The sequence below is a fragment of the Electrona antarctica genome, assembly GCF_951216825.1.
Source record: "Electrona antarctica genome assembly, chromosome: 15".
Classification (NCBI taxonomy): domain Eukaryota; kingdom Metazoa; phylum Chordata; class Actinopteri; order Myctophiformes; family Myctophidae; genus Electrona; species Electrona antarctica.
The window spans coordinates 32,767,999-32,790,440 of NC_136796.1; the positions used below are offsets into that span (position 1 = coordinate 32,767,999).

General features: G+C 44.2%; 1 protein-coding gene across 1 annotated transcript in view; it reads right to left on the reverse strand.

Moving 5' to 3' along the window:
* Nucleotides 1-22,357, reverse strand: part of fam49al (family with sequence similarity 49 member A, like) — a 45,320-nt gene extending 22,963 nt beyond the window's left edge. Inside the window, exons 1-2 of the mRNA XM_079522170.1 lie at nt 22,101-22,357; nt 1,197-1,293 (exon numbers count right to left, since the gene is read on the reverse strand). The gene's annotated coding sequence lies outside the window, so the exon portion shown is untranslated. The remainder of the gene's footprint in view (nt 1-1,196; nt 1,294-22,100) is intronic.
* Nucleotides 22,358-22,442: the final 85 nt, after the last annotated feature.

The following is a 22,442-nucleotide window of genomic DNA, read 5'->3' on the forward strand; positions in this document are numbered from 1 at the left end:
CTCTCTCTCTCTCTCTCTCTCTCTCTCTCTCTCTCTCTCTGTCCATCCATCTGCTATACGTTCTCTCTCTCCTCAGTGGTTTTCACAGTTGGACCCTGAGAGGGTTCCATGACGGAATCAGTAGTAGTTGAATTTCATTGTAATTTAACATTTATGAATGACAATTCTAACAATATCCCCGCACTGTGACTTCATTCTCATTTAAAATTAGGACATTTACTGTATACTGCTTAATTTAGACCAAAATATCTTGTTTTGAAAGGGCCTGCCCCCTATAGCTGAATGCAGTGGGCTGTGAATGTAAGCCTTTGAAGCAGTTGAGCCTTTCGCCTTTATTTTATGGAGGGACATGTAGGCTGACAGGAAATGGGGAGAGAGATGGGGGAAAGACATCCAGTAAAGGCCGTCGGGACCGGGAGTCGAACCCGCGGCACACTGCCAGACTGGATTACCAGCCAAGGTGCCTGGACCACTAAGCCACGGCCCAGGCCACAATCTCACCTGTGAACTGAGCGGTGCAACTATACTTATATTGTGATAGTTACTCTACTACAGTCTATACTGTATCGTAGATGCTGTATACTGTGTACTGTACTGTACTTGGACTCTCGGAGTACTGTACTGTACTGTACTGTACTGTACTGTACTGTACTGTACTGTACTGTACTGTACTGTACTGTACTGTACTGTACTGTACTGTTGTAATAGTTATAGTGCACAGTGTGTAGCTCAACAGTGCCACTAGGAAGGTGCAGCTGTTCCTACTCCAAACAGACATACATAGGGACACACGCTTCCAATCATCGAGCGGTGTGGAGTACTGTGGACCACTCAAAAATAGCCAATCATGTGAAAATGTGAAAGATTTTGAGTACAAAAATAAAAGATTGTGGGGGTCCCTGGGATGAAATGGGTTCTAAAACATATGAACTTGTGGCTCGTTCACATGAAAATGTTTCAGAACCACTGCTGTACATCCTTCCCTTTACCCTCATCTCTCCTCTTCGAGCCATCATCATGTTTCTCCCTCTCACTTTCAACTCCATCTCACTGTTCCTCCTCCCCTGCATCTCCTCCTCCTCTCTACGTGGCCCATATGGTGTTTGTCCGCGGTCTGCTGCTTTCAGATGTTGTGTTGTCATGTTAACTGTAAATGTATTTCCTCCCTTCCCCGAGCCCTTGTGGTTCATTCTTACCGTATGCTCGCGTTTATCCCCGCGGAACACTTCACTGCATCAACCAGGGCTCGTCGGCTCCACACACCACTGCGGTTACAGCATGAGCACCCACCACCTGAGAGACAGACAGAGAGAGAGAGAGAGACAACGATGGAGGTCAACATAATATATTTCAACATCACACATTGTTGGGGGGGGTCAGGAAGGCATTAGGTGTCGAGTTGCACAATGTCAGCAAGGGCAAAGGAAGGCGCACATGTACGGCATAAACGAAGGGCAGGAGAATAACACACAACCCACACATTACAGTCTACAAGCGATCGCCTATACAAGCCAGGCAACAATTAGGCATGTTTGCATAATAATTATATCTTATATCTGTATCTATATTTCTGAGATAATTCAGAAACGATTCAATATATATGGAGGCTAATGTGGGTGTTATGGGTAAATTCATACAATAATACTGTACATTTATGTACTACACATGTGGTAATGAAAGCTAAAGGAAGGACATAATTCATTGTGTCCTGCTCACCACTGCCTGTAGACTGTGTTACTGACTGGTGTAACTATTAACACTCCCTCTGCTTCCCTTGCATCATCGCATTTTTATCAAGAATGATGTCAGGTGGAAACCTTGAATGTCCAAAAGCGTTACTTTACAGAAAACAGAAAAACAAAATAGCCTGTGCTCCAATGGATCCCATGTAGTTCTTATCTAGTCACAGGCTCTTGTTAATACCGTTAATTGGTTCAGTATTTCTAAAACCTCACATACACGGTTAACCTCTTTCGCCATCACTTTCAAACATTTTCCAAAATAGCTGATCTACAAGCTCACGACACGTCGCTTTCCAGTGCATTCAACTGCATTGTGAGCTTGTGGATCCGCTACCGTTGCCTGACACTACCGTAGCACAAAGTAGGGCATTCATTTACGGGGGGGAAAAAAACATGAAAAGTTGAGTTATGGAGATACATGGTTTCCATGCGACGGCCGCGATTTGCAGGCAGGAGGAGGGAGAGTGGCATTGGAACATAGTTGCCAAGGAAACCAAGCCTTTCGATTCACTTGGCAACGCGCAGCGGTTGCTATGAGTCAATATTGTTCAGTTATCAATCAGATAGGATGGATGGATTAGATGCATGGTTAAATGGATGACACTTTGACACAGACGTAGGTAGAGGTGCATACTCTGTAGCTAGATCAGTAGTTAAGTGCACAAATGTGGCTCGGGACATAAACTGGGGTTACAGCTACAGGTCATGGTTTGTTGCGTTGAAGAATTGGGTAGACCAGTGGTTTTCAACCTTTTTCATATCAAGGCCCATTTAAATAATGGGCATGATTTGAGCTACATTTGTTGAGATTTAGCCTCTCAGACCCAAAATGAAAGAATATATTGTTGTTGTTGGATAAGATTTTGTCCACTATTCTGTGCTGTATTGATGTGGTACCATAGGAGAGATAACAGGCAAACGATCAAAATAATAATAATTTTACATTCTCTCATTGTGTAGACTTCTTGTAAATTAACTTAGTAATGCGGGTGTAACTCTTGTAAAATGAAACCAATGGTCCATTTGGTTTCATTTTACGCTCTCAAGTGTTAAAGATCTACAAGGGTTAATTTGGTTACCAACTCCATAATTTAGCTGGGGACCACCAGGAACCCCCTCAAGGACCACTGATGGTCCCCGGACCACTGGTTGAAAACCACTGCTGCAGAACAACATTTGAATGGCAATGCACTCATAAGTAATTTCTGAACTGAATTTGCTGATAATCACCTGCTGTTTGTCCGTACGTATGCATTTGTGTATTTGCATGCTTTGCACGCTTTGGTGTGCCTTTAAAAACCTTACAGAAACATAATTGACCAATTTTATGGTCAAACCATGGTGCTTGAGCTTGTGTGTGAGAGCACTGAAAAGAAACGATTTATCCTTTCACTATAAAAACCACGGCTTATCAGCTCTGGAACAATAATTGTCAATTAATGAATGACTGAATGAAAATGTAATTTAATTCTGCAACCAGGTGGTTTAGCAGGCTAGAATTAACAACCAGTCCACTGAGGCACTATGGTGGCAGTGGCACAGGGGCAAAGTTCCTGCTCACCACACCTCCACAATAGAGCGTATGCACACAGCGGCCATCTTCCCATCCTAATAAAAATGCACCACGTCTCTGTGTGTATGTACGTGTGTACGTACCACTGTAATCCACATAACTCGAGAACCGTTCGCCCCACCGACTTCAATTTGACACACGCGTTCCACACCCCCACCCAAGTCCGTCGGATCGTCGGTTGTCCAGAACCAGCACAAAAGCCTCTGCCGGGGCTCTGGACATGGCCCCTGCCCATGCTCTGGACATCTCCATATATGGAGCTGGCCTGTTCTGACATCACAGTGATGTTCTGACATCTGCATAGACTCCATATTTGAACATACATGCCTGACAAATAACTCCATAAATTATATGTACTGTATATCGTATTAAATGATGCCAAACTCACAAACAAATTGCAGCTGTCCGGAAAGCTTGATTTATCCTCTTTCTATCTGCAAAGTGTTTGTTTCATAAAAATCCAAAGTAGACATGAGCTACTTTTCTGTCAAGAAATTCCTTGCAGGTGATCTTTCTAAGTGTTGGAGTTTGGAAGCGCTCGTGATAATCACTCAGCGCGTATAGCACCTGTTTTGAAATTGCCTTACTGAAAATGAGTGCTTCCAAACTCCAACACACACACAAATAATCACCTGCAAGGAATTTCTTGACAGAATGTAGCTCATAACATGTCTACGGTGGATTTTTATGGAACCGAACGTACACTTTGCAGATAGAAAGAATAATTCAAGCTTTTCGTACAGCTGCAATGTTGGTGAGTTTGACGTCGTTTAATACAATCAGGACTCTTCTGTTTGGACGTATGGGCTGTCAATTGAAAATGTTGCCACCATGCCATTCATTTAATGGCAAGATGGCCGCCATGTGCATATGGGAGTGTTTGCTGGAGGGAAGCCAGGTGGGGAGAGGGCGATCTCTGTTGCTGCGCTAGCGACTCCAGCAGGTTTGTCAGTATGACTGTTCATTGGGGAATTGAGCTAGAAACAATAGGGTTACATCCTCCTGCTGAAATTCCTTAGTGTCAGGTGAAAAGAAGTGTCTGGCAACTTTATATGTATCGGAGGGGATACGTGCTCCCTAACAAACCAACCACTAGGGGTCAGCAGCACCAAGGCATAGCATTACTCTATAAGTAGTCTCGTGTAGCCAAATAACTATTCCAGAATCTCCGAATGCTTTATAGAGTCTGGGACTACACCTCCCGAAAGCTGAGAAAGGAAGCTGTCGTCTGTTTGTCATTTCCGTTCCGTTTTAAATATCTTTAAAACATATTTTTGAACTCCCATTTCTGCTAAGCAGCATGCTATATTTGCCTAGACTAATATGATTTACAGTAGGACAAATGTACGCGACTGCAAAGATGAAGCAGGGAGGAGATGGGACATGAAGCAGGGAGGAGATGGGACATCCGCGTTAGATCGTTTTCAGTGCTTCCGTGCTCCTAGCCTACCCCAGCCTATCTGTTTCATTTCTGGTCTAGAGGGGCGGGTCCCGGCGAAAACATCCGGGGGATCCTATTGGTTCACCGATCTGAGCGCCCGCCCCCTCCTCCCCTCCCCGGTAGAAACCAGTGGAGAACACTGATGTCACAAAATTTGGAGCGACGCCCCTCTGCACTGTTATTGGTCAGCGAAATAGAAGTTGACTCCCACTTCCTATGGCAGATTTTCCAATGGGTTTCCCCAGGCTTTTCTTTTTGAGCCGAATGTGAACAAAAATAAAAGCCTGGGTACCGTGGCTACTATGCTCCAGACTGTCTGACGGAAGCATTTGAACAGTCTGGCTTGCGAAACCGCTGTATAAGAGGAAGCGGGAATTGGCAACGACTAAATTAGGAGAAAAATGGGCCAAAGATAATCTAGAAATGCACTCTGTCGAGGTGCAAGTAGGCCATACATGGCCTACTTGTGCACAAGCAGAGCGCGCAAGTACTGCTACTAACTAATGTCTATTACAACTGCTGTTCTAAATCCTTTAGACCCGTTAATGACCTTATACCAACCTTGAAAAATAGTAAGTAAAAATCCCATTGGTACATTCCATTGATCCCCAGAGTGCATCTGACAGCCAAGCCGTATAAATGTAACTATTGACTTTTCTGGTATAGTCCAGGGAGTTGTAAACCATACCACACCCACTCCCCAGAATTACATGTCTGTACCCATGTCAAGGGAGCTTTGTTTTGACTATGGTTCACTCTGTGGATGATTCCACCGATGCATATCGATCTGTTCATATACTAGCGAAGACTAAAGGTCGATCAGGAGTCAGGACGCAGGGAGGTCAGGAGAGGTCATCGTCGTGAATCAGGAAATAGCGGAACTCCACAGAATGCGCCCGTCAGGTGCATGTTCGTAAGTAGCTCTAGTACAATGGTTCCCAAAGTGGGGTCCCAAGTAGGAACCAAATGGACTCTTACAGGTCTGTAACTCAGAGAGTGTACAAATGAAACCAAATGGACCCTATAACGGGTCCATTTGGTTCCATTTGTACACTCTCAGAGTTAAAATTAACTTTGATTTTACAATATTGGGGACCCTGAAGTAGAAGGTTTGGGAACCACTGCTGTAGTAAACTATATTACTGTGCCTATATAATATACCACAATAAATACTAACCCACTATGCTCCAGGAATGCATATCAGCAGTGTCATTTTATTAGCCTTATTATGAAACCAATCACCTGATTTGAACTTAGTCGTACAATGTAACTCAAACATTAAAACTACTCTGCCATCTCTAGAGATTAGTAAATTGGAGAGACGGCCTCTAAACCAATGTTTCTTTCTATTTATAACGTAAAACATCACCGACTTTCAAAACCTAATGTGACTCCCATTGTCCTGATGTGAGGAGATCAGAATATAGTGTGGCCAAAAATACCCATTGTCTTCTGTGCATTTCTCTGCGGAATGGAGTGCGGTTGTTTCACCGTCAAATTACGCATATGCCATCATCGTTTAGCAGAGAAACACACAGAAGACATATAGGGAATCTCCTCGCATCAGGACAATAGGATTTATGTTCAAAATCGGGTTCCCTTTAAGTGTTTGAGAGAGACATATAGAGGCATAAAGTGACATCATGTGAAAAAAATCTGTCTGATTAGTCCAAAGTACTCGGTTCATGTTAGTTCAGCCCGGTGAACAACAAACATCCCTTTGAAGACCAAAAAGACAATTATTCTTCCTCTCACTCGTTCTCCACCTCCTGACTCCCAATCCCTTCCCTACCTCCTCCTCCTCCTCGACGTGCGCCCCTCTCTCCACCCCTGCCCACTCCTCTTCATTCCGTTCTTTATTCTGTCATCCGTTCACTCATCTTCTCCTGACTCATACATACCCTTCTGACCTTTTCCCTGTCTTTTCTTTCCTCCCTCCTTTCAAGCCTTCTTTGTTCTCATATTACTCTATCGCTCTCCATGTCTCTCTCTCTCTCTCTCTCTCTCTCTCTCTCTCTCTCTCTCTCTCTCTCTCTGAGGCAGTGCCACAGCTATTGTTGCACCACCACCTTGTATTTTAGTTGCGAGAAGAAGGACAAGAGTGCGAGGGGAAGGAAGGTACACAGTAAAATGCGGTGTGTTCACTTAACTGTCATTTTTACAGAGTTAAATTATTAGTACAGTTGTCACTGTCTAGCAAATGAGAGGAAGCGTTGGATTTATATATTAAATGTCTCTTAAATTTATTGCGATTTTTCTCCCAAGTTACTTTTATTATGTTATGTTGTTTGAAGACAAATTTCCACATTGTGGACAATAAATTAAACTAACTAACTAACTAACTTTTAACTAGAACATTTTAAAACAATTCTAAACAATATAGGTCATGAAAAGTTCAATCATAGTAGAACACTTTAATTCTAAACAATATAGAAGACCATGAATAGTTCAATCATTGACTTCAATGCAGCCAGGAGTCAGTCAGTCTTTCTGACATGAAAAAATAAATAAATACAATAAATATAATACATAATTAATGTATAATTATTCTGAACTTGGCGATTCGATTTTAATATCATGGCATTAAAATAATTCCCGATATATCCCTGAATCGATTTCTTTTTGCCCACCCCTAGTAGAGCGTAGAGAGCATATAACGTGGCTGCAGAGGAGAGGAGATGTGCATTGACAAAGAGTGGTGTTCAGCAGTAAATGGGAGGTGGCAGCGTCAGAGCCAGCTAGACCGTCGCTAAAGATTGACCGCTGATGGAATGTTACAGCTGATCAGCCCTCGGCACGCACACGCACCCACCCACCCACCCACCCGCTCACACACAAAGAAGACGCAAGCAAGAATTATACACACACACAGTCACACACATAAACACAAACACATGCAGGGTCTTGCATGTCTGGTCTGCTGACTGTAAACGGTCGCAGCATGGTACCGACCCTCAGTGAGGTGAGGATGGAGGGTGAATAAGAGGGTAGAGCGGATGAATGAGAGCGAAATAAGGGACCAAGTGGCGGAAAGCAAGAGGGAGGAGGAGGAGGGTTATGATTCTCTGGCATCACCCCTCCCCCCATCTCCCTGATCGGTGCTAGCCCTCTCTTACACACACACACACACCCATACGCGCGCACACACACATGCCTACATGCATGCATGCATATTGCATACATGTACAGAACAGGCATCCTGAGTCCAGACTAGAGCATGGTGCCTCATGAAACCATGATTGCAAATGAAATGAGCATTGTGATTCTCCTCTGCAAGGCTGACAAAAGAAGAGGGAGGCAGAGGAGAGGAAAAAGGATGGGACAAGAAGGATCGATGTCTAAGCGTTGTATACAGACCACTGGTTTTCAACCCTTTTCATATAAAGGCCCATTACGTTTCTGCATTTGAGCCACGTGGACCACTATTTGATGAGATTTAGCCTTGCAGACCCTAAAGAATTTTGTAATCGTTGGATAAGGTTTTGTCCACAGTTCCATGCTATGTTGATGTTGGTACCATTAGGAGTTGATCAAAATAACAATTCCTCTACATTCTCTAATTGTATAGACTTCTTGTAAATTAAATGCAGATGTTTAACAATAATATAACTCTTGAGAGCGTAAAATTAAACCAACCAAACCAACCAAAGTCCATTTGGTTGGTTTAATTTTACGCTTAAACCAACTTTCCATCATTTAGCTGGGGACCACCTGGAATCCCTTCAAGGATCACCCAGGTGGTCAGCCAGGACCACTGGTTTAAAACCACTGGCATAGAGTGTCGCGCCCCCTACGAACAGGAAACAATTCCCTGTTCATTTTCCCCATAGACTTTTCAAAAAGTATTTATTTAAAAACGGTTACGCCGCGGACAAAGCCAACTCGGATCGTGACAAATCATGACAATAATAAACACAATGTTTTGTGCAGATCAAATAATTAGAAGAAAAAAAAGCTCCTTTTGTATTGTTTTTCTTCTTACTAAAATTTGATCGGCCCAAAACATTGTGTTTGTTGTCATATTTTGTCACAACTCGAGTTGGCTTTGTATGAGGCTTAAAATGTTTTTAAATAAATACTTTTTGAAATGTCTATGGGGAAAATGAATGGGGAAATATATCCTGGGCCCTCGTCGTTCTGAAAGGGGGCGGGACTGCGACGCTCTATAGACACATTGTCTGACAGATTGAAAATGTACTAAAGCATGATCTACTTCTAAAGTAAATAAAAGCATTGGGGTCAAGGAAGATACATTTCAATGGCTCGCTTACTTGAGAGGAGATGATAATATGTGTACTGTAAATCTAAGGACTTGCATATTTTGTATAATTAAATGGTAGTGATGCATTTGCATATTATGGTGTGTGTATACATAATTATATGTACTGTAAAAATAAAAGAAGTAGACCTAGCCTATATAGCTCTGCTTTTAATCCACCACCAAGATTGATAGCTCATTGAATGTAGCCATTAATATTTTAATACCATGGTTTTGCTCCAGGGCCTTTCAAAGCCTGGAATAACAGTTGAACTTCCGGATAAAATGAAAAGAAATGGCAGCGTTCAGCATCACTTTAGCTCGTTCCTGCTGCTGTTGTATGTGTGATTTAACCTCTGAAGATGTGTCTATGCTTTGCAGTGCTGGATATATAAGCTGCTAGCAAGAGGAACTGCTGCTGCGCCTGTGTGCACAGTCATCATAATTAGTTAATAGCGTCACAATCATTTTTATCACTTTATCCATAATTACTTTATACTTTGGCTATTCAAAATGAGCGTGTGTGTGTGTGTGTGTGTGTGTGTGTGTGTGTGTGTGTGTGTGTGTGTGTGTGTGTGTGTGTGTGTGTGTGTGTGTGTGTGTGTGTGTGTGTGTGTGTGTGTGTGTGTGTGTGTGTGTGTGTGTGCGTGCGTGCGTGCGTATTCAAAGAGTAATTCACAGGGGGACTAACATAAAAGCAGATAACATTATCAACTGCATCCCCTGGGGTCCCGCTGTCTTCCTATGTCGCTTTTGTCTTCAGATTTTCTTTCTGTCTGTCTGTCTGTCCCTGATTCACTCCACTCATCTGAGACGACTGTTAGGTTATGCCTCCACATACTATTTCACTAGGCAATGATACTCAAATGTCTCACTTTCAAGCCTCCCCTCCCTCTATATCTATCCCTCCCTTTCTCTCCAGCTATTAGCTCTTGACCATGGAGAATGAATGAATGGCCTCTAACCTCTGTGTGACCTAGAATCTATATTCAGATCCGTGCGTGGAGGTCATCCATTCTCCACAGACTGGGAGAAGGAGGACCCGTGTCCTTGACGGAGATGATGCTTCATCATGCTGCCGCTGCAGTGTCTCTCTCTCCCATGGCAAGAAAAATATATAATACACATCCTCTCCATCCCAGTGGGATGATGAGTAGATGAGGCTAGCGATGCTCTGAGGTATGAAAGATATACTGTAGCTCCGTGTGAGCCGAGGCTTGGCTCAAGCTGAGGGAGAAAATAAATGATAGGAGTTTGGTGATAATGAGATGGGGAAAAAAAGTCTGCGTGTTGGTTAACAGTCCCTGGTGTGTAGATCAATGGGAATTCTCGCCTTGCTCTGTATTTGGAGGTGCCCACGGTTGATTCAGTTGTTTTGTGTGTGTGCGTGCGCGCATGTGGGTCGGTGGGATGGTTGCAAACAGACAGGCATGTTTGTAAACCAGCCAGTTCGACTGATCAAACACTATGATATAAGCATGGTTGGCAGGAACCCTGCAGTGAGTGTGCTCACAGCAGAACTGGAACCTGGTCAGACACGAGCAGTGACACCGGGCTGTGTTACGCTAAATTTGGCCCCTCAGTCGCACACTGAGAAACACTGTATTACCTGTCGGTACTAGGTAGGGCTGGGCAATTATTGAAACTGATATTTAGAACATTTTCAACCGACTAATCGAGAAGCAAGTTTTTTTTTTTTTGAGGGGCACTAGACCCTCCTATGTCCAGCTTTTAGTGTGCGTGTAAACACAAACTATGTCCCAACACATTGTCCTAATTGTGATTGGCCGGAATGAGATGATGTATGATGATGAGTGCGTCTGCGCCCCTCACTTCACACGGGTGTGATTTATTTCCTTCGCCGTATAGCCGATCAACAAGCTCACAGCAAGTTATGAGCTCATAGATCTGCTATTTTATCCATTTGTTTGAAATAATCGTTCATTAATCATGTTGGAGGCAAAGGTTTGAAATGTGTTATTGATTTGAAGTCATCGCCCAGCCCTACCTGCAGGTATCTTGCCTGGTCTAAATGATTCTTATCATGCATCTGTCCTGGATAATTAATGTAACAGGAGCATCAATTGAGATATTCATGCTAAGAAGATAATTTACCTCTTTATTTCATAACTGGAGTGCTCCATCTCCCTCTTTCTCTCTCTCTTTTAAGACACCGAATTGGTGGCATTGATTTTAAATGAAGCCAGAGGGCAGGCAGTTCAGCTAACTATCGACGTTAGCGGCCAGCGATTGATCTGATTGATAACCAGTGTACCATGATATCTGTAGGAATTCGTCCTCAGAGACGGTATCAAACATAATCTCATACTAACACTGAGATATTTACCCTTGTCTCTCCATCAAAGTCGCAGAGAGAGAGAGAGAGAGAGAGAGAGAACTAAGCAAAGTCTGCCACAACGGTTCAAAGAAGCAGGAAGTGATTGTATCCAGCCTGTCGCTTTGTCTTAGTGGATAAAGAATCACTCATCGCGACTCACGCAGCAGGGATGTTAACTGGGTGTAATTGGACTTTCAGTCGTTTCTATGCGCAACCGAGCAACCATGAAGTGATATGATGGAGGATGAGCTCAGTTTCTCACAGAAATGTATTCATTCAAATGTTGTACAGTAGACCTCAGTAAGCTAACCAAGTGAAATTCAAATGATAGCCGTCGTATCATTTGTTGCAGGATTGAATAGAATTTATTTGGTGCGCTTATTTTGCGCACCACAAAATCCACAGAATTCATTTATCACTAAAAGTGTCAAATTATAACCTATTCCTGTTTACAAGCTCAGCTCAGCTAACCTCGTTCCCAGGCATTCTCATAGGAGAAAGCTTTGAAATAAGTCTGTGTTTCCTGCCGTGTCAAAGTAATAACATCCATCCATGGCATGCTCTAATAGTCTTATTGATCTGTCAAGTGCTAACCTCTGATCCCAAGTTTGCTTTCTCAGAAAGAAAAGGGAAAGTTGAAGTGAAAAGTGGATTGAAGGCTGTTCCATATAGTGGGAGGGGGGGAGGGGGGGGGGGGGGTCACACATGGTTGACTCATCAATACTGTCCACTTTAAACTAAGCTTCTTGTACTCAGTAGTACAAACATGACCAACAAAAGCTGTTATCTGTCGTGTTTGTTAAATATTATCCAGTGCACATACCTCTGGCTATGTTTTAATACATTTCGTTTCCGATTTTACGATAAACCTTTCTATATACGTTTTTGGTTCACAACCCATCGGAAAAAACACAGTTTTGCCTTGTCACTCACCCCAGCGATGGAAGCGATTTTTGTGTGTATAGTCCACGTTGGTGTTTTCGAAAAATGTATGACACTGTTGTAATTCTTTAAACTGCTAATAAAGTATTCTATCTATCTACAGTATAAGTAGTTCTGCTTATCCTACAAAATCTGAGATCTTAATCAAGCCTAGGTTTAAAATAACATGATGATTTTTGTTTCCCTGATCACGTAGCCATCTGTATTGTTCCCATCTATATTTCCCCCACCTCTGTAACTACAAATCCCCAAAGTGTACATTGTTCAGTGTCGTCCTGTTAGCTTGGATGTGGCATGCCAGTAACTGGCTGGAGAGTTGACCACATAATTGTCTCCGCCAGGCCAAAGCCAGGTGTTTTGCACCGTGTCCGTCCGTCCGTCCGTCTGTCTGTTAGCAGCTAATCTCCGGCACCGCTGGGCCGTTCACAGCGAAACTGTGAACGCACACTCCCTGGATGCCAGAGCAGAACCTCTTCCCTGAATTTTGCTTTATTTATTTATTTGGTTTTTAATATTGCTCCTACAGATTTTGTCCAAACGTCACGCAAATCGCATTATCTCTATATTCATGTGACCAAGACGGATCTGTCCGATTCATCATATCCCATCAACATTGTTGGCCCACAATAACCTACTTTTTTATAATTTGCAATGCCCCTGGCCTATCCTATCTAAGTGAACAAACTGGTCTTAAATCATCTTTGAAAAGAACATTGTTAAATGCAGGCACTGGGCCTCTACCACCTGCTACCTCCTGTGGTGCCACCCTGTGCCCCTATAATGGGATCAGCTCAGTTTCAACGGAATAATCTCTGATTCCTAACACGACTGGATTAAACCACAGGATTAGGTAGAGAGGATCAGATACAATGATGACGCTCCCAAAACCTGCCCCACGGCCTGACCCCAATACCGCTTCTTCTCCTCATCTCAGGTCTTTGACCCTCAGTGAATATAACGCTAGTAAAGCATTGATACAAAGGTTCTGTGAAAAGTGAAAACAGACAAACAAACAATGAGAATACAGAGCTCATGCAGTGACAAATTAGGCCAGTCAATAGGATTAACTGTGTGTAGATAAATTGGGGATAATGTATTCCCAAGAATTGTGAAAATATAGATTAGAGAGGGACACATTATGGAATATATTACAGATAATGAACCGTTTTAATAGAGTTGTGGAACACTGGTTCTAAAAGGGATTGTGGGGTATCCCCAGTTCAATGATTGATATACTTAAAGGGATTGTGGGGTATCCCCAGTTCAATGATTGATATACTTAGCAACTAAATTAACCCTTGCAGGTCTGTAAAAGAGAGAGTGTTACAATTGGAACAAGCTGTACCCTTTACAGGTCTATTTGGTTTCATTTGCACAGTCTCTCAAGAGTTAAATTAACGCTGAGGAGTTTGCTGGGGGTCCAATATATTATGTGAATAAAGGTTCAGCATCACTGTTGTAGAATACTAGTACAGTTGGGTGCCACCGATATTGTCCCTTATCATTTGACCCATTTAGGCCTGACCTCAAAATTTTAAAAAATCCTTCTAAATCCTCCAGTTTTCTGAAATAAATATTTTCACGATTTTTCAAAAATAGCAGACCTACAAGCTCGTAGCGCGCCACTCGGTGGCGCGCTATGAGCTTGTAGATCTGCTATTTTTCAATAGCTAAATTATAACATAATGTTTAAAACACCAAAAGGGGTTCCCGCCCAAAATGGGTTAACTGTCCTTTTGCGCAGATCACGCAAACCTCATCAAAAAGAAAAGGACAATATCGATGGCCTCCAACTGTACATTATTGCCCATTCAATTTTCTCTGGCCTCAAACATAGTGACATGTTATCCAAAGTAATTTGGGAGAGTTTCTCCTACTTCCGATGACACACCGTTGACCCATGTGACGCTCTGATGCAGCTCTTAGTCTTTCAACCACGGGTGAATCACTGGCTGAATCACAGCTTGTTTGTCCAGTTTTTCATGTGTCTATGAGGTGACAGTACTTCACTAGACACACTGGAGTCGTTTTTATGTGCAATGGTGTATTAACTTTGTATTTAGGGTTTCTTCCTGTGGGCTGAACCCTTGACAGTCAAACGGGCAATGAAATAAACAGTAATATAGTGACATCACACTATCAGACCCTCACCTAACCCCTCCCTCTTTATCATACAACTACAGATGTGGGTGTGGCTTCAGTTCAGGTGGATCACCACCCACCACCACCCATCACCACCCACCATGCAAACCAGGCATACTTAATGAACTGGTGCCCACATAAAAACAACATTTTAACAAATACTGTACACTTTTTTGAAAAAGTTATACGTCCTTATGTAACAATAAGACCTGATGATCATGTTTTAGGGTGGAAAAGAATCACGGCACTCCATCTTTAACCCATTTTGACCTGGGAACGATTCTGCAAATGTCTTCTAAATCTTGACTGTTTTCTATGTCAGTCGTTCTCAAACACTTTCATGTCACTTTTCACGATTCTTCAAAAATAGCAGACCTACAAGCTCATAACGCGGTGCCGCGCTATGAGCTTGTAGATCTGCTATATTTCAATAGCTAAAGCATTACATAATGCTTAAAACACCAAAAGGGGTTCCCGCCCAAAATGGGTTAAGGAGCTATGTGTGTCTGTCCGAGCACGAAAATAGCGTTTTGTTTTCACAACCAAGTGTCGCTGTTGCGCAGCCTAACACACACACACACACACACACACACACACACACACACACATTAACTGTATATATGATGATTTCGGGTGTGACAGTACAGTACAGTAGAGGGACCCCCTGGAGACCCCCACACGGTAACTGTCATTTCTCAACCGTTTCGGACGTGGGCACCCTGTGGGTCTGGAAGTTCCGGGGACCCCCCGGGGACCGCCACACGGAGTTGCACCACTTACTTCACACAGGTGTGATTTTAAGGGTGAAGAATAGCACCTTGCAGACAGTGATTACAAAACACATGACATTACACAGCATTCCTGTGTTTTATTATCAGCTGGGGTTACCACCACACACACACACACACACACACACACACACACACACACACACACACCACCAGCTACACGGAGATCATTACACATCATGATTGGATGTGGTGAGGTGACATCGCTTCCAGGGTGACAGAAAAAGGTGATGGGATACTGTCATGTGGAAACGAGAGATTCTAGATGGAGAAGCTTGTCTGGCCGTGATATACGCAAGTCCATTATGTTTTTTATTTGTTGCTTTTGCACTCTGTGAAATGGAAGCGAGCGATTCGACGCAAAATGTTCATGGCACACAAACAGATGCGAACAAAGCAAAGCTATTTTATACAAAAACAAGTTCTGGTACTGTACTGTACTGTACTGTACTGTACTGTACTGTACTGTACTGTACTGTACTGTACTGTACTGTACTGTACTGTACTGTACTGTACAATGATTTGCCTGCTGGCTTACGTAAATTGGTGACCTAGCACTTGTTGTGCGTTATCACGGGTAATATAACATGAATACAGCCATTTCACCTGTGACTTTGAGACACGTTTAACTGTGCAGTGAGATTTTTGGTGGCAGTATAGTTACAGCAGCCCCGGTTCCATCCTCGGCTCCTTCAGGCTTCAGGTCGATTTTTCCCTGAGTAGGACACTTAACCCATAGAATAGAGTTGATACTTATGGTTCCTTGCTTGTAGAAGGGCACGTAAGCAATATTTGGATTTATAACATGCCCAAGTAGCTATGCAATAACAAAAAAAAAGGTTTCACCAAAGTTACACGTTGCTTTAGTTGAAATGCTTACCTTAGCCAAATATCCACAATTCACCCTCCTTTACTGTCCTTCAGTCCCTCCCTTTAACCCCCACAATCCTTTACTTCCCTGGCCTTTACTTCTTTGCATACATCCAATCACCCCAACCCATAAAATAGCCACACCCCCAGCCACCAATTTCCTGACCTATATAATTATTTACCCAATTCAATTAAGAACAAAAGGTTGTGTGCCTCAACTAACACATACTATGCATTGTGATGTGAAAGCACAGCAGCTAGCTGTGAAATTAACAGCAATGAAGTGAATTGCCTGAGAGGCCGTCTGAGACTTAAAGGGACATTTCACCACTGGAAGAACCTGCAGTCACTCAATGGTAATAGTATTTGTAGTAGACTAGAATTTCGCGGGCCTTCGGCCCGCTCATCCCAGAGTTGCGTTGCCCCGCGTTGCGATACAGAAGTCCACAGATACAGAAGTGCACAGTGACACGCGCTGTATGCAGCTGTTTGGTGTTGCAGCGCACGTGTAGTGTTGTTGTTGTTATCCATATATGCGCCTCGGTTCGTCCCGTTTGTTCCACGCCAGGTGTCGACGCAGTCGTTGGCGCAATTTTCTTATTATTTTAACTGTGTATGTAATCGCGGCTAGTAGCACACATTTTTTTTTAGGAGCACGATGAAAAGTTATCAAATAATGTGTTTGAGGGCCCTCCTATATACAGCTTTAGTCCCCACACGTCTCAATATTTGCCATTGACAAAGAACAGAGAAATTAGGTGGAAATGCCGCTAAATATGACGTAAATTAAAATGTATTATATATATATATTTGTTTAATTGAATGTAAATACTTTACTTATAAAAAAACCTGGCAACCCGCACCCCGCGGTCATTTGCCGCTAACCGGAGCGGTGCTCCCTAGCCTGCTGGAGGGGTTCACATCATCCCATGCAGCCTCGAGAGGAAAAAGAAGGAAAATAAATGCAGCCTTGAGCCTACCTGCCAATGTGGTGTTGTGGAGCTTGATCACCTCCTCCTCCTCCTTTTCTCCCCAAAGTGCCAATGCCAATAAATGCCAAAGTTGCCTAGTGTGAATACTTCCACAGCCTAATTACTAAAGGATAAACTATCAGTCTTCTCCGAAATCGGTCAATGTTTGTCAACTCAGCACGTGTTGACAACGCATAGTAAACAGAAGCAGAGAAACACACAAAATCTGCTCTCCCACCGACGTCATGTGTCCGTTTATCTCCAGCCGTACAGACTCCATTTGACGCGTCTTATCTACTTTAATACCCACATAGCCTACAACAACTTCTGTGAACAGACTTCACTGTAGTAGCTTTTCATAAATATATTTGTACTTAGGCTGTCTGCTGTCGTGAATGTTTATAGTTAGAGAAATTCAAAGTCCAGCCGTCTGCTGTCCAGCCTCTCCCACCCCTCACTGGGGAAAATTCCGGGAGGAAAACGGAAAAGGGGTGAGTTGTCTTGTTACCAACAGAAGCCGTGTGTGTGTCACACCAAAAGTGGTGACCTATAGAATCCTGTACATAGAAGCATCACGCAATCGTCTCCCTCCCTGTGTGGGTCACGTGGTGGGCTGTGAGCAAATGGGAGAGGGAATGTAGTGTTGCCAGGTCCGCGTATTGTAAGCGAGTGGTAGTGTGTGTAAGTAGCGTGTTGAATGGCATTTTTTCTGTGCTTGTTTTCATAGACGTGGCAACAAATTAGGCGGGGGTGTCGGTGCTTGTGGCGTGTTTGTGTTTATTATTGATATAGATATTGTTTGCGAGTGTGGACGGGAGCCGGCTTTAGTGGCAGTGCGATGACAATTTTTACGCGGCTGGTGTTGAGTGTGGCCGTGCGGCGCGACATGAGGAGATAGGGAACCAACGACGCGGAGGGTAAGTGTGTGACGTGTTAGTGTGTTGTTGCAGTGTGTGTTGCAGCGTGTTGCAGCGTGTCAGTGACGTAGTAGCTGGTGACTTTCTTTTCGTGGTTTTCTTTTGGGGACACCTTCTCAAATGTATTATCTGATAACAGTAGCACAATTTGAAATGTGCACACTATGGCCAGAAAAATAATGAAGTCTGTGTGTTTGACTAGGGTTTGGCCGTATTGCTGAATTCCTACAATGACCATAATGCTTTGGTGCACTGCCCCTCCTTGTGGAGAGGGGGGAGGCTGCATGGAGGTGTGACTTGTAGTCCAGGAAGGAAGTGAGACCTCATTTTCATGACAAATCTTGGTCATGAAGATGGCGTCATGAGTCATGACTAAACTATATAAAAACACATATTTCACCACATAAAAACCCCAGGGAAGTGTTTCTTGTGTCCTAAACATCATTACAATATAAGATCATGGTTGCAAAAGGGGTGACGTGGCCCTTTAAGGCCTATTCATACTAGTTTTAGGTGAAAGGGTGACCACCGAAAACTACAACATGACGTCACGCCGCAGTGGTCACCGCTCACACAAACACATCTCTCTGTTTTTGGTCACCTTATCACCTAACACTGGACTATGAATAGGCCTTCAGAAGGTCCCCAGTTTCGCCCACCACCCTCTCCGTCCACCCAGACGAAGTGTCCCTGAGCAAGACCCTCCCTAACTGCTCCCCGGGTGGCTGGTGCTCTATTACTAGAGCCCACTGCTCCTGATGAGGATGGGTGAAAATGCAGAGAACAAATTTCACGTATGTGCAAATGTACACTGACAAAAATACCCCAAATGAGCAGGAACTAAATTATTATTATAAATTAAGTGAGAGAAGGTGGAGGAAATGTCTAGGCGAATGAAAGAGCATGAAGAGATCTGCCTTCCCCTATGCCAGTTTCTGCCTCGTCAAATCTGATAATCCTGACACATGCTAGTGCTACTTGGCTACTAAACCCTGTATTTATACCGTGTTGACCAGGGTCCCCTCCAACACACACACACGCACACCAAATCTTTTAGCCGACATTAATGGATCTACAAACTCACAATGCGGCGTGCTGCAACACGATGAAAGATTGTAGATTTTTGCCAAAATGTTCGCCTATGCCCAGAATAGGGACATTAGGGTTAAAGACGCTAAGATACTGTACCCTCGGTAGTGCAGAATAATGTGAGTAATGTGGGTGAGAGACATATAGTGCTGTGCTGATCCTGCTCAAAACAATGGGAGAAATTATTGTTGTTTACTTTTGTGGCATTATAAGAGGCCACTACTTAAAAGAAAGGAAGAAACCATGTTGGGGTGTGATTGGTAGCTCAGCTAGACCATAATAATGCTCCTTGTTACGACTCCTCTCTACCTGTCTCTACACTGGCCTATCTGAAATAATAAAGCACCCCCTAAAAAACAAAACATTCTGTTGGCAAGCATTTTATTGGCCGGGGGAGACGGAAGTTTCTAGAAAATGCTGAGGCTACAAAGTCCAAGGAGAAGCAGAGGAAAGAAGAGAGATGTTTGAGGAACTAATGAGAGGATGGACTTAATGAAGGAGAAAGATTAATGAACAGAGACAGAGAGAGAGAGAAAAGGGAGAGCTGTCGAGGGAGAGAGGGACAGTAAAATTGTATGAGAGACAGAGGAGAGTGATGGTGGAGGAGTGTGCGCGAAAGATGCACACGGCCATGTTTCCATGGGTGCTCGGGAAAGATTTGGGGGTGGGGAGGGGAGTGTGGGCTGGAGAGAATCTTGCATCACCACCGTGAGCCAATGAAAAGCCTCGGTTAAAATGTTCAAAGGGAGTGTCCTAGCAACAGCGGGAGTAAATACCATAGATATATTAGCGGCCATCGTTCCATTTCAGACAGGAAAAAACACACGCATATTTACACACTCATATTGACATACTGTGAACACACATTAGCTGTTTCAATGTGCATTACTATTCATTCATTCATACAAAGTGGGGCATGATCTACATATTTATGCACACGTTAATGCCATGTAGGCCTTGTGGAGGGAGCTGTGCTAGTCGTGACCAAATATATACAACCCGTGTTACTGTCTATTAGCATCCTGGCTGTGCCAATGCCTATTACAACCAGTATGCATATAGTGTACACAGGTCATGTAAGACAAGGGTTATTGAATTATCTGAAAGTGGAAAACGGCAACTCTACAAGCACTGTCATGGCTCACGATGCAAAGCATCGCGAGCTTGTAGATCTGCTATTTTTGAAAGAGGCCTGCCTTAAGTATCCAATCCAAGTATTATGTACACAGTTTGTGTGATTGATAATGTGGCATGTTTTTCACGTGGAACATGCACGATAAAAGCATCCGTGCAGTGCGCACAGCGTGCACGCGTGTTGTTATGATCCATCGTAAAGTCGGCATGGCAGTAAAATCGTCAATTTAATCCACTCATGTGGATTAGACCCGGACTCTGTGAAGAGCACAGCATATATCTTTCCAGAATGACTGCCCCTGTATCTCTGTCTCCACCTAACCTACAGTATAGTTATCTGTTTATATACTGTAGGCCTGTCACCTTCTCTCTCTCTCTCTCATCCCTTAACCTCTCTCTCACACAAAGAAATGCTCAGACCTGCAGAGTCACATGGTAGCATGCTAGCTTCACCCATGGTGCCGCTTCTGCTTTCTGCCCTGTGCTAGAGAAAAATGGTCACCCACTTATACACAGCACCTCTCCCTCTGTTCCTCTCTCTCGTAACGTATTGAAAACCAACGTTGAGCCCTCATTCATTCACCCTGCCATTCATTTTCTCTCTCTCTCTCTCTCTCTCTCTCCTTCCCTCCCTTATATCCCTCCCACCATCACCTCTCTCTAGCCGCATGCACCCACCCCTCCTGCTCAGCCGTGTGTGTGTGTGTGTGGGGGGGGGGGCTATTGTTTTTAGCTGGGTGTTTGCAGAGAGTGCTCGGCTACTCGCACAAGCACACGCGGAAATGCACACCCTCGCTCGCGCCCACGCACACACACACTCCCACATCCTCTCTCTCTCTTATATGCCCCATGATGAGTGCCTGGCATATTGACATTAACCGTAGGTGATATAATGGATGCGATAATGGACCCGAATTGCACAGACACATGCTTGACATGCAGTGTCCACACACACACACACACACACACACACACACACACACACACACACACACACACACACTCTCACTCTGCACTCACTCACATACACACGTAACAGCACGACACACAACACACTCAATCATAAACACATTCATGTGATATATGGTGCATGTGGGCCGATGGTTCTAGGTCACATATGCACTGTGACCACTCTATTATCGCACACACACACACACACACACACACACACACACACACACACACACACACACACACACACACACACGATGTGTTGTCATGCATGTTTATTGCCTCATGGGCTCACACTCACACACAGACACGCTTATGTACACTATAGAGCTGAATGGCTCCCCTAGACTTACTGCTCAAACATGCTGAGGTGTGTGTGCGTGCGTGTGCGTGCGTGCGTGTGCATGCGTGCGCCTGTGCGACTGCGTGCTCACGCCGCTATGCACTGCAGAGAAAGAGGGCAAGTTGTATGGAAGCTGATGTATTCTGGCTAAATCAGCACCAAGCCGTACCCCAGCAACATGACCCACTATGCACACACCAGCACCAGTCCACAGTCAAACCCCCTCCCATCTCTGTCCCATCCTCAACCACCAGCCATCAGTCCTCTTCTAGCCTCTTCACTGTGTCCTCCTCACTCGGCAGCCGTCTCTGTATCCACCCTGCCTCCCTCCCTCTCTCCTCCTGAACCTCCGTGCCTCTGGCCAAGCCCCGCCGACTCTAGCTTGCCGACGTAGACATCAAATATACCGGTCTGGGGTGGGACGGGGACGTGGTTGCCAGGTTAAGAACCCACCAGTGCCCCCCCTCCATCCCATCCCATCCCATCCCGCCTGCCGGTCAGCGTGAGAGAGCGGCTGGAGGAGGATGAATGGGAAAGGGGGGAAGATGCAGAGAGAGAGAGAGAGAGAGAGAGAGAGAGAGGAGGGATGGTTCTGGCTTACCGGCTGGGTGTGCGAGAGGGATGATTCCACCGATTCACTCGTTGCTGCTCCTTCCTTCTCTCTGGACTGGAGGTGGCGTGAGGAGACAGATGGAAGGGAGAGAACAAAGAATGGGACAAAAGGAGGGGAAAATGCCGGAACTCAGAGCTGATACCGCTTGCAATGAAAGCGTGGATAAAGAGAGAGAGAGAGAGAGAGAGGGGAGGAGGGGGCGAAAAGAAGTGTGCCAATGTTGTTTTGCTGCCTTGGAGAGGAGAGGATCCTTTATCCTTGTGAGCCAGAGGGCTGTGGATTCACCTAAACATGAGCACACGCACTGCCTCACTCTGCCATACAGCCCTC